Raw genomic sequence first — 17049 nt, 5'->3', positions numbered from 1 at the left:
CTGCTCCGCGGAATAAATGCCGCGATTTAGGCTCTTCACTGCACGTAGCACAAATGTAACAAAAACGCAATCCCGATAGCAGACGCTGTGACAAAAGTACGGCTCGCCAACTCTGCTGCCCTTTAAGGCGACTTCATGCACGGCCGGAAAGAGACGCGCTGGCGTTCCTTCTTATTAACGCGCTGGCGTTCCTTCTTATTAGCTAAAGAGAAGGCATGCGAGCGCGTCTCTCAAGTCCGGTCGTGGTTCAGGTTATCGAGTTAAATGTCTGTGCTCTGTAAAATGCACACATGCAGGATATGTCGCCAGTAATATCGCAATTTCAGCCAAAGCAACGCTTACCTGTAGCAAACCGCTCCCGCATGTCTTCAGCGTTTGTTCTTCTCCACTTGTCTTTCAAGTTCTCCCAGCATTTCTTCAGTTGGATCCATTTGCGCGGCGTCACGTTGTGGCGGCAGTTAAATTCGTCCTCGATTTTTTTCCCAGGCCTGTCGTTTCCGACTCACGGACGCCACGTCAGTCCTCTTGTTTTCCACGACGCTGCGGTGGCGTGAGAGCAGTTCCAGCAACACGGCGCGTTCTTCTTCAGAGAAGTTTTTCTTTTTCTCCATGGTCGCGTCAAACAGATTGCACACACACACCGTAATGAAGCGCTTAACGTCAGAGGCACAGAAACACTGCAATACACCGCACGTAACAAACGCAACATAACTATTGGGACGGCGAGAGAGGCGACAGGAGGCCCTTGTATGACCGGGTGACTGTAGGCCATTGTGGCCAGACGAGTTCAAACAAAGCACTGAAAATGTAAATATTGGTTTCATTTACCCAGCACAGTGTTCATTCGAACGCTACAACATTTCTTTCCCATTATTTTGGTGCAACAGTTATTATTTTGCAAATGAAATACATCGTACACGCCAATTATTTGCGTAGCCTCGACACCATGCGACATACTTGTACCGAAAAGTGTCACTTCGGAAAGTAATACTTAAGTGCCGTTTACGAATCACTTTCCCGCAACTTTCCTCATACTTGTACTTTCCTCACACTTACTGTGCCTCCACTTAAGTTTCGTTTGTGAATACGGGCCTAATGTTTTGAACTTTTGCGTATTGGACTAAAAAAATTAAAAACGGTAAAAAAATAAACATCTATTGCAGCAGTCATTGTCTTCGTTGAAATCGAATACGCCTTGAACTGCTACGCCTCGCTCTGTCTATTGATAAGCATTGAATTGAATACGCCTTGAATTGCTACGATTCGGTGGATGTCTCAATTTTTTAATTAGTTCTCTCTATCTAGCGGGTTTCCGCTGAACAATTACGTCAAACACTTGCCTTTGCTTCAACTTGTTGATAAATTGGACTTCGTGTTGCCATCTGCTAGCCGCCTATTCATCTCTGATGGTCAAGCGGCTACACCGGAAAGGCGGTGGTCCGGGGTTCAAGTCTCAGACCAAGACGAATTTTTCTTCAACTGCGAGGCTATCCTATCGATGAACCCGTATGGGTTTGTTTTGTAGCAATTGCTACGTTTCGGTGGATGTCTCATTTTCCCTTAAAATTGCATATGTGTGTTCGTTTTCTTTTTTTTCAAATTTACGCTTTTGATTGGCATTACAGGCAAACATAGATCATGGTTGTGGTTGCTGTCGTCCATGATTGCTACTCAGACAAGATTGTAGGCCGCTGTTGTAGGTGTAGATGTAGAGGCTAGATGGTAGTTCCCCCAGTGGAGTGACGAAGAATTCATGCCGTTGGTGAACCACCAAGTGAATTGTGGCTTGTAGCGCCCACCGACATCGCAGCGCGGGGCGCTTCGTTCGGCGCTCTCAGCTGGTGCCTTGGCGCCGGCTGTCTAAGGAGAAAAATAAAGAAGCGCAGCGCGTGCTCGAGGCGCAAGCTCGGCACGCGCAAGGTTGTTCCAAAAGCCAGCCACGCTGGTCGTCGCAGCCCCGTCGCTCGGCTCGCCGCCTTCGCCCTTCTGACCAAGGACGACGGCACGGCTCGTACAGCCGCCATCACGTCCCTTCTACATTGGTGACCCGGGAGAACGCGCGTTCCACCGAGCGACACGCTGCCATGGCTCACTGGCCGGAGCCGCAGTTCGACCCACCACTGCCGCCGTTCTCGTCCAGCTACGTCGGCGCATGGTTCACTCAGTTTGAGGCGGCTTGGGAGCTTAACCACATCTGGATTCAGGAGTTCAAGCACGCGGTACTCCTCGACGTCCTGCCGCTTGCTCTCCAGCTCCACCTCGGCGTTCCATCGCCTGGCCCGCGACCGTACGACGAACTGCGGCAGCGCGTGCTCGACTTCTTCGGTGCTGTCTACCACCCTCTTCCAGTGGCTGACCGCACGGTGCGCTAATCGCTGCCTGCGTTCCCACCGCCAGCGCTACCCGCATCTCAACCTGTGCCCGGAAGCCACCACCAGGCAAGCCTTCCTCCCTCGACTTGCCCCGATACCGTCTCGGCGACCACCCGATGCGCTACCGCACAGTCCCCGGCCTCCGGCTCTCTCCAGGGATCTCTTTCGTGCGAGTACGCTCACAATGTTGTCGCCGAGGGTATCGTCACGACCATGACACCGGCCACGTCATCGCCTTTCTCGCCCCCAACGATGGCAGCCGATAGTGGAGATATCGCCGACCCAACGCCGGCTACCGTGCCGCAGGCCATTGGGTCTGTCTCTAATGCCATCGCTCCTGCAACGACGACACCCGACCCGTCCACGCGGTCCGCTGAGCCAGTCTCCGAGGCGGCGCGCGAGCTCGGCACCGCACCGATCCCACTGCCTACGACTCTGCCGGCTAACGCCACCGCGGACGTGGGTCACGACGACCTTCTGCGACCCCCGCTGCATCCCACGTCAGGCGTCCTCAACGAACCACCGGACGCTCATGCAGGCCCTGACCCCACTTTTTCCGGCCGGTCCGTGGCTTCCTCGCAATGCACCCCATCGCCGGACGCGTCGGATCGTTGTCGCCTCCCGACAGGTTGTGCCACGTCCACATGCAATGCAAGCGTCGTGGCCCGTCCAGGGCTTCGACTGCATCGCTCGTGCGCGCACCCTACACGCCATGCAACGGTGCGGTCCGTCATACGCCACCGGCAACGCTCGCACTGGTACCGTCGACGCGCCATTCGCCTCAAAGGCCTACCAGTTCCTCCTTCCTCAAGACGCACGTGCCGATTCTATCGCCGGCTGGATGCGCCCCTCCCAACAGCGTCCGTTCAGCGAGTGCCTCGTCCGTTGCGGAGCTCCCAGTGCCGCCCGCCTGAGCTCTGCGCGGCAACCCGGTGCCTTCAAGTTCACAACTCGGACTGGCTACGGACACTTTTCAATCGCGATTTAACCGGCTTGTCTTTTCGACGTTCCGTCTGGGCGGGGGGCCCTGTAGCGCCCACCGACGCCGCAGCGCGGGGCGCTTCGTTCGGCGCTCTCAGCTTGTGCCTTGGCGCCGGCTGTCGAAGGAGAAAAATAAAGAAGCGCAGCGCGTGCTCGAGGCGCAAGCTCGGCACGCGCAAGGTCGTTTCAAAAGCCAGCCACGCTGGTCGTCGCAGCCCCGTCGCTCGGCTCGCCGCCTTCGCCCTTCTGACCAGGGACGACGGCACGGCTCGTACAGCCGCCATTACGTCCCTTCTACAGGCTCATACCCAATTTGGTGATTCATAGTGTTTTATGTCTCACATGCCGCCTATTGTAAGGATACAAAAAAAGCTCTTTTAGCCGAAGCGAAAGCAAGGTCGAACGCCTATAAAACTGGCACAAGTGTTACAGTAGTTACCTAGCAAAAAACAGCATTCACTAGAGCTCGGTAATCAGTCCAAAAGGTGGTTTTCGCAAGACATTTACCAATTCTATACACTGCAGACCTCCTAAACACAACGTGTTTTGTACCTTTCTTGCGCACTGGCAACTTTTGTAGTAAAGGATCGATTGTGGTACCTAGATGTAGATTGTGGTACCTTATTAGGTCCGTCTGCAGCAAGCAACAATCCTCCTCTTCCTCCTGGTATTCGATTGTCATACAGCAAGAAAAGAGCCCACGCTAGTAACCGAGTTACGGAAATGTTTTGATGGCGTTGAGTGTTCACTGATGGCCTCGCCTCTACATCCTATTTCCGTACGTAGCAAAAGTCAGCAAGACAAAAAAAAACTACGCTGCAATTTGAGCCTACCAAAGAAAGCGAAATATTCATAAAAAACTAGTAGCATTGCAGACACACACGCTACAGGTGCGGTTCAGAACACCTCAAAACACTTTGATGAAATAAGTGTCCATCGTTGCAGGGCAAAGAGAGCAAGGAGAGTAAAGGGAGGGAGATCAACCAGGCGAGCGTCCTGTTTGCTACCCTATGCTAGGGGTAAGGGAAAGGGGCAATAGAAAGAGGAAAAGAGCGAGAGAATGAGTACTGAGTGCACGTGGGACGATGTACATGGACACTACAAGCGGTCTCTTAAACCGGTGCACTTCAAGTAGTGTATCTATTTCCCGAACCGCTTTTTGTGCCAGTGACGGGTGTAGCCACGGTCTGAGTATCTTTGACTCAGAGAATGGTCTAGAGACCAGTCTTTTTGAAAAAGGAGCATGCTTATTCTGAGGACAGTTGTGTCAAAAAATGACCATGCAGTAGGTACCTGTATGGCACATATTGAAAGCATGTGCCCAGAAGCACTTTTTTTCAGCAGAACAACGCACCGACGACAGTAGAAATCACATTGATGCTTCGTCGCGCCTTGTACTGTCATCAAGAGAACGTCAGGCGTGCATTTCTACATGTAACTGTGCAGTTTTATGCAATGTTGGCATCGTGTTTTCCTAGCCCCCCATTCTGCCCGTAGAAGTCTCTGAACTTCTCTGGGCACTGAATAGGACATCTGACACTGAATTGCCCATAGATCTCATTACCATTGCTGAAAATTCCTCTGTTTACCTAAACTAAATGGCACGCTCTGAGCTTACTTTTAATAAATTATAAATTATGACTAAATTACTTTAATTTTTTTGAAGGAAATATCGAGAACAGGGTTATCAATGTTGAACGGGGACTTACGAGACTATAACTATTTTTCTACACCAACCATGTGTGTTTGATTAACGGCACAGTAGAAAAAATTCACTGATTCTGAGAGGTATGAGAAGTTAAATAATCAGTCATTATACATTGTTGGGTGCTATCAAGTCAAATAGAAACCACAGTTGACAAATTACATCACTTTGTTTATAAGGAGAAGTATTCCTCAAGAAAACTACGTCTTTGATGTTTACATCGAAGATATAGCCCATCAAAGAGGCCCCGGGATACTCAAAACCAAAACCTGCAGCAATGCCCTATATTCATGGTATTAGCGAACAGCTGTCCAGAATTTTAAAGAACATTGCGTCCAGATTGCGCATGTACCAATGAACAGCTTGCGAATGAGATTGTGAACGTGCAAGACCCTTTGCCCCACCGAAAGTATGCGAGAGTAGTTCCCAAGTTTTCGGGGAAGATTGCAGTTCTGTCGACATCGAAGCAAGAGGACACTTCCAAAGGCGATCGAAAAGACTTAGAGACGACGTCGCCAAATGCCACGTGTCATATAATGGCATGGCAGAGTACGTTCAGAACAAACGCTACGCAATAATCTGGGCGAGCCAATCGTCATTATCACGGAAAAGAACTTGTCAGGAAGATTATGACTTAAATCATTGCTTATCCAAACCACAGACAACGCACCAAACAGACCGCGAGGCATGTTAGACAACGTGTATTGTAATCATAGGACGCGTGCTCAAGCATATACCATATATACCAACCATAAAATGGCTCGCTCGTTTTTAACAAGGGATTTGTACAGGTTCCTTAAAGCTCTGTGCTCTATGCTATTGATCAGCATTCTTTTCTTTCTGCTTTTTAACGTGCGAAAACCAGTTCAGATTATGAGGCACGCCGTAGTGGAGGGCTCCGAATTAATTTTGAGAACCTGAGGTTCTTTAACGCGCACTACACCACAGGCAAACCGGCTATTTTGCATTGTCGCCTCTATCGAAATGCGGCCGCATTTCGATCCCTCAACCTCGTGTTCAGCAGCTCAACGCCTTAACCACTGAGCCACCGCTGCGGGTCATGAGATTTATCAGTGACCAGTTGTAATAATAACTACGCTGCTTGGCTTCCATGGTGACAGCGGCCCCACCAAGCTTCATAGAGTGGTCTGAGCGGAACGGACTGTTAACTTCACGCTGCAAATGCCGACGGTTTTCCTTTGAACTCACCCTGTGCACCATCGAGCTGTGATGCCTACTCAGCCAGCACAACATGCTTCACGTGGTCACGCGATATACTTTCCAAAGGAGCTGGCTATTTGGATTGCGAATCATACATCTCCGAGTAAACACCATTTCTGGCCTCTATCTCGTTGTTTTAGGAGGCAGATCGCGAACATATTGCAATCCAAAAGAACACCGAGTAAAAACAAATGAAGCCGCAATTTGTATTTTCTGGAGTTTCATAAATAAGTTAAAGAAAGCCTGAAGCCTGTAAACATGTGTGAAGCGCTTAACCGGGTGGAAGCAGTCCTGGAGGGCTACTTGCTCAACACTCGGCGTCAGTTCCACATGAGTGGAAATGTGGAGGTGGGGCGCTAGCACTGGTAGGGGCACTTGCTTGGAGTTTTACGTTACTCAAAATTCGAAGTTTATTACCCCAATATCTGTTCACGTTAAGAAAGGCTGCATTACAGGACTTCTCACCGCATGCATATGTTTTTAACGGCTCACAATAAAGACAACATTTCGACATACAACATTTTAGATTCTGCAGTTGAAATCATACCTCTAAAGTGTCGAATGGTCGACGCCCAAGCAACACTTATTCTCATCATCTTCTTTTATCTCTCTCGCCCATGCCCACCCACACAATAGAAATAGGAGTGCCACCCTTCAACACAGGTTGTGGGGATGCACAATATATCAAGAAATAATGGCAGACTCCCCGGAAAATCTACGGGCGCGGTGGTCGGCCACGCTGCTCAGCTCAGAACTCCAAGACCAACTTTGGGCCGTCCAGCGAGCCATGGATGCCGTGCGGGAGCAACAGCTCCCAGTGGCCATCTAGGCGGCCCCAGGCCCGGGCCTCCCAATCGCCGGATTTAAAATAAAGTTATGTCACTCACTCGCTTTCGTTCTTATCATGCTCTACAAATGGCTTAATATCGCTCAAACAAAGCAAGCATAAAAATATGGAATTTGTCTTTTTACTAATAGCGTATCTCAATGTAAACGAGTCCAAATTAAACAATGAACAGGTGCCTCGCTCGTCGTCTTAGAGAATTTAGTCATTTGTCACTCAATATCGCGCTACTGCCAGTTCAGTGAGCGAGATCATTTTTTACATTCAAATTCACTTAAGCCGTGGTCCCGGTCTTCCTTTCTTCTCATTTCGGGAATGTCGCAAGTTGTAAAGGAACATATAATAATATTTTTTCGCGAGAGTGCAATAAACTAGTCATGGAGTCATGGTTACTAAGAATGCCAGGATGACTCGAGCTGTCCAAAACGGGATTGTTTTGCCTACAACACCGAAAAAAGGTGTCCAGTGGTAATTTAACGTGCCTTGATCACAACTAAGTTGAAGAGGTAGCATTTTAAGTTGCATCAAAACATATGAAATCATATTGTTAATAAAGCAGACTTTAGGAGTAACGTGAAAAATAAATTCCTTACGCCAGAAAACGGAGTGTACACAAATTTATTAGCCGACTTCATGGCTTCCAAGAATGACGACATCAATGTGTTGGTTGCCTTGATGCTGGCCGAACCGAGCTCCGGCGAACATGACACATACCCACGTGCAATGCTTCAAGTCAAGACAAAATGCGCTATTACGAAATAGGGGTCCGAGCCACCACGAAGGTTCCATAGCTGGTGCGTCGCAACCTGCCGGACGATAAGGAGGTCCACAGCGACGTCTGAGCCATAAGGAAATAAAGTTTCACGTACAAATTCGCATTTTGAGTTTCACAAGAAAGGCTCCGTGATTATCGGAGTGCACAACATGTCACAGTTTTTGCATGATTCAGCAGCGCCCCCTCCCCCCCCCCCCCCCCGCCCACAGTGCTCAACTTCCCTTGATTTGCCTTACAGCGCTACACGAGGAAATTTAATGTCCTTGTCTGGGCCAGTCGCAATGGTGGAATTGTACGCAACATCCCACCCTTGATGTCGCACGACCCCGCCACACTCTGCCTCTGCATTCCAACCTATGCAATGAAGGGGCACTTCTTCGGGAAACCGGGGTCGACGCTGTTCCCATGGAAGTCGTCGACGTTCGTTCTTTGAAGCAAATAGTGGGCTCTCCCTAACGGTCAGGTTGTAGCGATTTAGGAATACCGCCTTGACAGTCGTGAATGCCTCCTAATAACGTGGTGGTTGTTTTCCTCTCGAAGGAAGCTTCTTGCCGTTTATAGAGGTAAAATGACCGATGACCAACTACAGCTTGGCGTGACAGAACTCGTTGCGATTGTCAACTCTGGGTCGTCGAACAGACAAACAAGCGACACATAGGCGCTGTCTATTAACTTGAGGCCATGCTGGTTTCGTTGGCAGCTCTTTGGCGCGGAAAATACGATGATTCGAGGATGACATTTCAAAGTTGCATGCTTGATGGCCAAGTACCTTTTGTCGAGAAGGAAAGCCAGTCATAACAACGCACACGACAATCCGCGATCAGCACAGTGCATTTTGTTATTAAGATGTATATATTTGGAGTACTACCGATCTCATGCATATGATCGAAAAGAGAACTATGAATTTCACTGCACCACCGATATGCTGAAACGCAATGTACAGTGGCGTTTAAGTGACGACCGAGCTTGCGAATTTCGTCGTACGTATGCCCTGGTTTGGTTCTACGTTTATTGTATTCCTTATATGTACGCCATTTTCCACCTTTAAATTCAAAATACAAATTTAGCGAAAACGTTCAAACTATATACATATTCTCTTATTTCTTCTGTATTGCCTTCAATGAAGAAAAGTCATGATCGTTGCGAAAAGTCTTACATATATCCAGGGTCAGCATGAGGCATCATCGGGAGGTTTGTGCCTCGCCTGTACGAAAGCAAAGAATAACTGATTAGCCTCCACAACTCTTGACACAAGCTATAAAAAGAGAGGTACACTTAAAATTCCGAACTCTGTAGTGTGCCAATATTTCGAAGTTATCCAATTATTTGAGAATACCACCCACCACGATGGCGCAATATTGCTTATTTGTGTGTTTGTTATGCGTTTGTATTAGAAATCACCAATTAGGCTATGTACGTCATGTAATTTATACCGTTAATTCGTATTAATGTTTAACAACATTATGCCATAGTGCTCTTTTATATATTTCTAATTTATGCAAATAAAATTCTTTTATTAGGCTACTTATGCTAAAAATCTATAATTGTTCCTTGTTTACGATCTGTTGCAACTATTGTAACCTGTGGTTATTATGTTTAGCTTGGAAAATAGTTCCCATTGCAGTCATTGACTTTAGGAACCTTACTCTGTGCATTAACATCCTTTAATGTTTCTAATCACGACAAGAAAACCGATTCTGATTCTGATCCCACATTCCCAATAGCACAGCAATTAAAAGTCTTTCAGAAATACTAACCATTCCCGTTTTGGACCGTAAATCCCCTGGAAAACAGACAAACCCGTTTTTAGCAAATGAGCGAACAGTTGCTTTCTTTCTTTAAACGTAGGAGTGCAAAAAAGGCAAGCACAGGCTCAAAAACTGTGCAAATATTTCATCGGGGTTTTAAGCGAAAATATGCGGATTCACTTGACCATTCAATGCGCAATTCCTGTAAAACTGGCATCAGTCGCGAACTTCCAAATTTTTAACTCATTTATACATCTCTATGTGATACAAGAAGTCATTACATTGATACGAAACGGTGAGAGAGATCTAATGCCCCCTGGAAGATTACCAAGAATTCAAGAGCCACACTACGCCCCGCTATCAGAAGTGCATCTTAATTTAATACCTATGCCTAACTTGATCTGAATAACGCCTGTAGTGAACGAGCTGAAGGAAACGCAATGAGCGTCCGGGGCACGTTCACACCAGGCGTTGGTTGAAGGAAGCCAAGCATCGCTTCAACTTAAAATAAATTTCTGAATACGGGGTTAGGGGGTCCCCTGCAATTAGATGAACACTCAACAGCGCCGCCGTTGTGTCATATGCGCCTCTCAACAAGAAGATGAACACGCCATATTGTCGCGGTACAACGCCAAGAGAAGACACACAGACAATCTTCAGGAACAACAGGACCACCTTGCTTGCTTGCTTCCTATGCCATGGTGTATACCCACCACGGGGGATTGGCCAAGAAGCCGGCGGTTAAACAGGTGGGTTGAAATTATGCAATGAAACTAACTGATGTTAGAGCCGTATTTTATTTTATCTTATAAGGAATTGTGTGCTTTTCGGAAGTAGATCAAGGTAGATGGTAATACATTTCAATCAGTTTCATTGGAAGTTCGAAATTAATAAATAATGAATCAGCAGATTAACGTAAATTGGAATTTTCTACAATAATAGACAATATATCAGTAAATTAACTTGGTATTCTCCTTGTGTCACCGAGGAACTCGCATACGGCCCTGCATACGTTCCTGTGGCTAAATCCCAGTGTATATGCCCCGAATGATAGAATGTTTTCAGTGTTTATAGTGATGCCTAATTTTCGGAACGTAATTTCGAAGTATTTCTTTCTCTTGATTGCGAATCGGCGGCAGTTTAATAAATAATGATCGATGGTGTCAGGTTCATTGCAGAAATGACAGAGGGGACATCGCCAGACCAGACCTGGGTAGATAAAAATTTAGGGGTGGAATACGGCATCGTAATTTTGTAATTGAGATTTCCAATTTACGTGTGGGACACCATTGATTATCCCAAGGGTAAAGCAAATGCTTTAAGTCTGTGATTTGGAATGTCTGTTTTGCAGAGTAATTTGAGAGACATAGTTTTCTAAGCCTAGCCACGGTGATATAAGCAAAAGTCGTCAGAACATGCATGACTGGTCCCTGTAGGGATGTACGTGCGAGTGCGTCGGCCCGTGCAAGCAGGTAGAGGTAGAGCCTTGGAGTTACTGGCACATACCCACTCTGGGGGATTGGCCAAGGACCGGGTAGTTTCAAATAACAATCAGAAAGGAGATGTATAAAACAATACAAACATAAATGTGGAAATATATACGCATCTGAGAATGAATAATTAGAATACATCAAATGACTTGAATAGAATAAAGGAATAAATGATGACTAAAAAAAAAGTAGACAGCTAGTCATCAAATTTGTAAAAATATTTCGGAACCCTAAGCCCCGATTTTGTCATCTAAATCTTTCTGACCCTGTAATGTAATTCTGGATGGCATCGACAACCTTGCTGTCGCTGTGCCCAAGGGTAGAGGCCCCCAATGATAGTAAATTTTGAACATTTAATTCTAATCTAGAAGGTGGAACGGTGTTTCTAAGGTTCTTTTTCGCAATTCAGAATATCTTTGACAGACAATCAGAAAATGATCTAATGTTTCATTTTGTCCACAGTAAGGACAGTTAGGTGAGGGAACCAGACCAGCTCTGTGTAGGTAAAAATTTAGAAATGAAACTCTGGAGCGTAGTCTAGTGATTGCGACGAGTTTGCTGTTCCAATAATGCGACAAGTGCTGAAAATCTGACGAGTTTGTTAAAGAAGGGGCGTGAAATTCACGCAGCATCATTTTTGTCCGAAATGTAGCCCCAATAATGAAAGCTGAAATCGGTAGGATATGAATTACCGGGCCATTCAGGGACGCTTTCGCCAACGAATCTGCCTTTTCGTTTAGAAATAGGCCCACATGCCCTGGTACCCACACCAATCTAATCAAACCTAAGTGAGGGGGCACTAACGATCTGAAAGCTCGCAAAACCGGGTAATTATCGGAAGCTGTGAGGGAGGAGCACAGAGATAAAGAATCCATCACGATCACTGTGGAACGTGTTGATGTATTGAGTTTACGGAAAGCTAGAACGACAGCTAAAAATTCCGCTAGAAAGATCGGTACGAAGTTTGGGAGGTGAAGAGAGAACAACCAATCAAGAATAGGAGAAAATATTCCAATTCCCCACTTTTCTTCATTTTGAGAAGCGTCAGTGGCAATAACTGTCTCGATCGGAACGTGCAAAAAGTAATCATTTAAGATTGAGCTTAGCATGCGGTAAGATAATGCCTTTGCATTTTTAGGAAAAATATCATGATTCTGAATTTTAATGGAATTGATGTTGTAAACAACAGGACTCACCGCACGAATTTGTATGTTTAATTTATCTAGGAGAGTTTGAATAAAATAATTTGTGGTGTGTGAAATCGCGGCCAGTACAAGCCGAAGAACAAGTCCGGCTGGGAGATAAAAACTGTTTGTGAACGCCTTATAGGGGATTCATATAGTCTTAAATATGACTGCAGAGCTAATAATCGAAACCTCGTAGCAGTTCACGCCAAACAGATGAGAGACACGTTTTCTTCGTCGTCGGCAAAATACCACCGACCCACTAGACGGAGTCCATTAATGCCTCCCATCGTTGTTGTCGTCTCTGCCTAGAGCACACGCGTCATTTATCCCTCCCAGAAGAGCATGGTCCCGGTGCTAGACCAGAAATGTCACTTGCGCAAGTGAGGGTCTTGCGCACAGTCATTCGCTCACATACGGCTTTATGCGTACAACATGCGCAAGTTCAGGACGGCGCGGACGACGCCGCGTACAGTTGGGACTATCGGGGATGACCTGGTATGTGACATCACTGAGTCGCCGCAATACTCGATATGGGCCGAATGATATATCCTTAACAACTTCTCGGAGAGGCCTCGTTGCCATATGGGTGTCGAAACCCATACTCTGTCGCCGACTTCATAGGTTACGGTTCTACGGTGAGCATCATAGCGGCCTGCGTCCTAGTCTTAATTGCTGCTGGCAGATCCGCAAGCGCGCGAGCTTCGGAGCCTCTTCGGCGCGTTACGTAAACATATCTGCATCCGTATCAGTGTAGTCAAATTCGTATGGAAGCATTGCATCCAACATCGTTCGTACATCCCGGCCATGCACAAGACTGAACGGAGTCATGCGCGTCGTCTCTTGTTTTGCCGTGTCGTAAGCAAACGTGATATAAGGGAGGAGGTGATCCCAATTTTCATGTTCGACATCCACGTACATTGAAAGCATGTCGTCAATTGTTTTGTTTAGGCGCTCTGTCAGTCCATTGGTTTGTGGATGGTAGGCGGTTGACTTCCGATGAGCCGTTCCACTTAGCAGCAAGACTTGATCTAAAAGTGCAGTCGTGAATGCGGTTTCACGGCCGGTGATTACGACACTTGGTGCGCCATGTCGCCACACAACATTCTCAATGAAAAAGCGCGCCACCTCGGCTGCTGTGCCTCTCTGGATGGCCTTTTTTTCAGCGTACAGTGTTAGATAGTCGGTTGTGACCAGAACAAAGCGATTCCCGGCTATAGAAGTAGGAAGTGGGCCAAAAATATCCATACCAATTTGGTCGAATGGTGTTCTAGGAAGCTGTACAGGTTGTAGGAGGCTGGCTGGTTTCGTCGGAGGCGACTTGCGCGTCTGGCAGTCAAGACAAGTGCGAACGTAATGTTTCATGGCGGTGGTAAGTCTCGGCCAGTAGTAGCTTTGCCGAACACTGCCCAATGTTCACGCGTAGCTTAAGTGTCCAGGAGTCACCTTGTTGTGACAGGCTTGAAATACTTCCGTACGAAGAGCTGCAGGAATGACGAGCAGGACGGGGGACTCGGTCGAAGAACAGTTTCTTTTGTAAAGGACTTTGGCAAGTAAACAAAACGATGACAATCCTCTTGCGAAAACTCTAAGTGTTTTGCAGATCTTCCTTCTAAGTAATTGATGAGTGCAAGCAACTCAGGGTCAGTCCCGTTGTTGTTGAGCGATGGCGGAGGTGTCCAGAACACAAAGAAATGCTGTTTCATCTTCTTCGAGTGAACAAGCCGACTCTATCGGTGATCAAGACAGATAGTCAGCATCCGCATGTCGCTTCCGTGACTTGTGCGTAACCGTCATGTCAAACTCTTGCAGCCTTAGGCTCCAACGCGCCATTCAATCAGACGGATTCTTAAGGACAGTGAATGGTGGTCGCTGAGAACTATCAAAGGGCGGCCATACAAATATGGGCCATACATACCGCCCATAATACAACGAAGCATTCTTTCTCAGTTGGGGAATAATTTGCCTCGGTGCGTGAGAGCATTCTACTTGCATAAGCAATCACTCTTTCCGTGTTCTCCTGCCATTGCAGAGAGAGAGAGAAAGCACTTTATTTGCACCCCTCAGAGAGTATGGGTGATCGGTTTGAGCCGCAGCTCCCCCTTTCACCGCCTACCTCCCCCCTAGACGTCGGCCGGAATCAGTTGGCTTCCGGCGGCGGCCTGGGCTTGACAGATGGCTTGTTTTTGGGCATGTTCTTCCTGGCTATGAAGGGAGGATTCCCATGACTCTTGGTTCCCATGTAGACCGTTTAGCGCTGGGCAAGCCCAGAGCATGTGGTTTAGGGTCGCTATGCCTTCACAGTTTTTGCATTTCGAAGAGTGCACCTCAGGATGCCATTTGTGTAGGATATACGGGTTTGGGAAGGTACCCGTCTGCAGTTTTCGCCAGATTACTTCTTCCTTCTTTGTGAGAGATCCATTGCAGAAGAACAGCTCCCAATCCAACATTGCTGGCATCCGTATGGAGCAATGTAGGCGCGGTCTCATCAAAGTGGGCAAGCACTGGAGGTGCCTGGAGACGTTTCCGCAAGACGTTAAATGTACCTTGCTCTTCATCCCCCTATACAAAAGCAGCGTCGTTTCTCGTGAGGCCAGTTAACGGCGACGCAATGCGAGCAAAGTCTGCAATAAACCTCCGGTAATAGGCGCAGAGGCCGAGGAACCGCCGGACAGCCTTTTTATAGGGTGGTACGGTAAACCGTGCGACGGCGGTAAATGTTTCAGGATCTGGGCGGACACCGGCGTGGATGACGACGTGACCAAGAAACTGTAGTTCCGCAAAGCCGAAGTGGCACTTCTCCGGCTTCAGGGTGTGCCTGGCGGATCGTGTGGACTGCGGAACCGCTTCAAGCCGTGCGAGATGTTCTTCAAACGTTGCGGAGAACACGATGACATCGTCTAGGTACACTAAGCAGGTTTGCCACTTCAGACTCGAAGGCACAGTATCCATGAGGCGTTGCAATGTAACGGGGGCAGCGCACAAGCCGAAAGCCAAAGCCTTAAACTCGTATAGGCCGTCTGGCGTCACAAAAGCAGTTGTTTCGCGGTTTCTCGGGTCTGCCTTAATTTTCCAATATCCGTTTTTCCATTGAAGAGAAGTAACGTGCACCTTATACCTGGTGCCTTAGTCAAAGCAACGGAGCCCAACGCAGCATGTCTTCCAGCACAGCAACCATTCTTATCGTTCTTCCAAAAAACAGCTATTTATCTGTCGTTGATGTTGGTCATTGGATATGGAATTGCTATTCCTTCATCAGCATCACCACCACCCTGTCCTCGTCGATCTCGTGCCATGGTCATTGGGATGCCATAGTTTTTGCTGTTGTTATCATCGCTACATTGCCGTCATTCTACAATAGACATCGGTTATCATCATGAGTTTCTGTCGCTCTGATCATATTTTTTTTCATCTTAAAGCTCAAATTTTGGTGGAGTTTTCAGCGTTTCCGTGCAGCTGACATTATGCACCGTCACCGCTAGAGCTATTTCGCATAGCTGCCGTAGTGCAACCGTCGTCCTCGCCTCGCCATAATATAGTCGGCATGCTTAACAGAACGGGGTAGTGGGGCCCTCTATTCCATTCCTACTGCATTCCGCAGAGCAATAATTCCCGTAATTTCACTTTTTATAACCCCATGGAATGATGAGATTTGGTCCTTACCACACTTCGAGTGGCTGAAGTGATCTGTTACGTTCCTCCAATTAAGTAAATCAAGCGCTTTCTTTACAATTGTTGTGTACTTGCGCTTGCGTACTAGCATTAACTAAAGTAAGCTATTCAGCTACAACAGATTATTTTAAGTGCTAGATTTTTTAAAAGATCGAACAGGCTCTGCGACCTATGTCTGTATCGCATTATTTCTATAATATCTCTAATGTCTAATGTTTTATTAAAACATTGCTTCCGTGATTTTAATTTCAGCATGAATATTTTTTCCTATGTGTGGTGAATAGTTTTACCCTAGCCCGTAAAAGAAGTACTGCACGAACTATCACATGGTAGAGCACAGTCGTTTTATAACAGAGCACGTGCCTGGTTAATATAGCGCTTTCATTTCAGGAACTTCGTTTAACTCACACTAATAAATAATTAGTATTTAACGTTTTCATGAAGTATCTGCTATACAAGATGGTCAAAATTGTTTCACAATCCTCCACTACGGCAGTGACTCATAATCGTATCGCGGTTGTGGCATGTAAAGCCCTGCAGTTGATACTGAATTCATTTTCTAGCCCACTAGTGCTCGCTTGTGACGTCAGCGTTCCTTCAAAGCCGAAAGTAGGGCTAGTTGGAATTTAGACAAAGTTTTGAAAAAAAAGGAACTGAGAAATGGACCCAATGTACTTTTTTAAAAGTACAGCAATTAAAGCAGAGGTTGTGCTTGTTGGAAGTTAGACCAAGACATGTAAAGGTATGATAAAGGAAGTGGGAAGAGGCCACATGTAGTAGACATTTCTTATGCGTTTAAAATTGTCTTTGAAGTTAACTTCACTTTAGCGGCTCACTTATTAGGCTGTTCACGAGCACATTGCCCGCAGAACGTGAGCACATCGAGCCCGAGCAAGGCTAGCCTAGTTTTTAAACAAAGTCCCTCATTTCTAAAATATCTAATTCTTTAAAACTATTTTATTTCGGGTAAACCAAAGTACAATACAGCCTTAGACTGTAGTACCTGCCAAACATCGACATAGATTATTCTGCATTTTGATGACTAACATAAAAGCCA

General features: G+C 46.8%; 1 protein-coding gene across 1 annotated transcript in view; it reads right to left on the bottom strand.

Moving 5' to 3' along the window:
• The window catches only part of LOC125946977 (uncharacterized), a 257786-nt gene that overhangs the window by 23896 nt on the left and 216841 nt on the right, over nucleotides 1-17049 (bottom strand). The gene's annotated exons all lie outside the window — the stretch shown is intronic.

This window comes from Dermacentor silvarum, chromosome 7 (genome assembly GCF_013339745.2).
Source record: "Dermacentor silvarum isolate Dsil-2018 chromosome 7, BIME_Dsil_1.4, whole genome shotgun sequence".
Lineage (NCBI taxonomy): Eukaryota > Metazoa > Arthropoda > Arachnida > Ixodida > Ixodidae > Dermacentor > Dermacentor silvarum.
The sequence above is the reverse complement of the archived record's forward strand: the minus strand, read 5'-3'. Positions and strand labels throughout refer to the sequence as shown.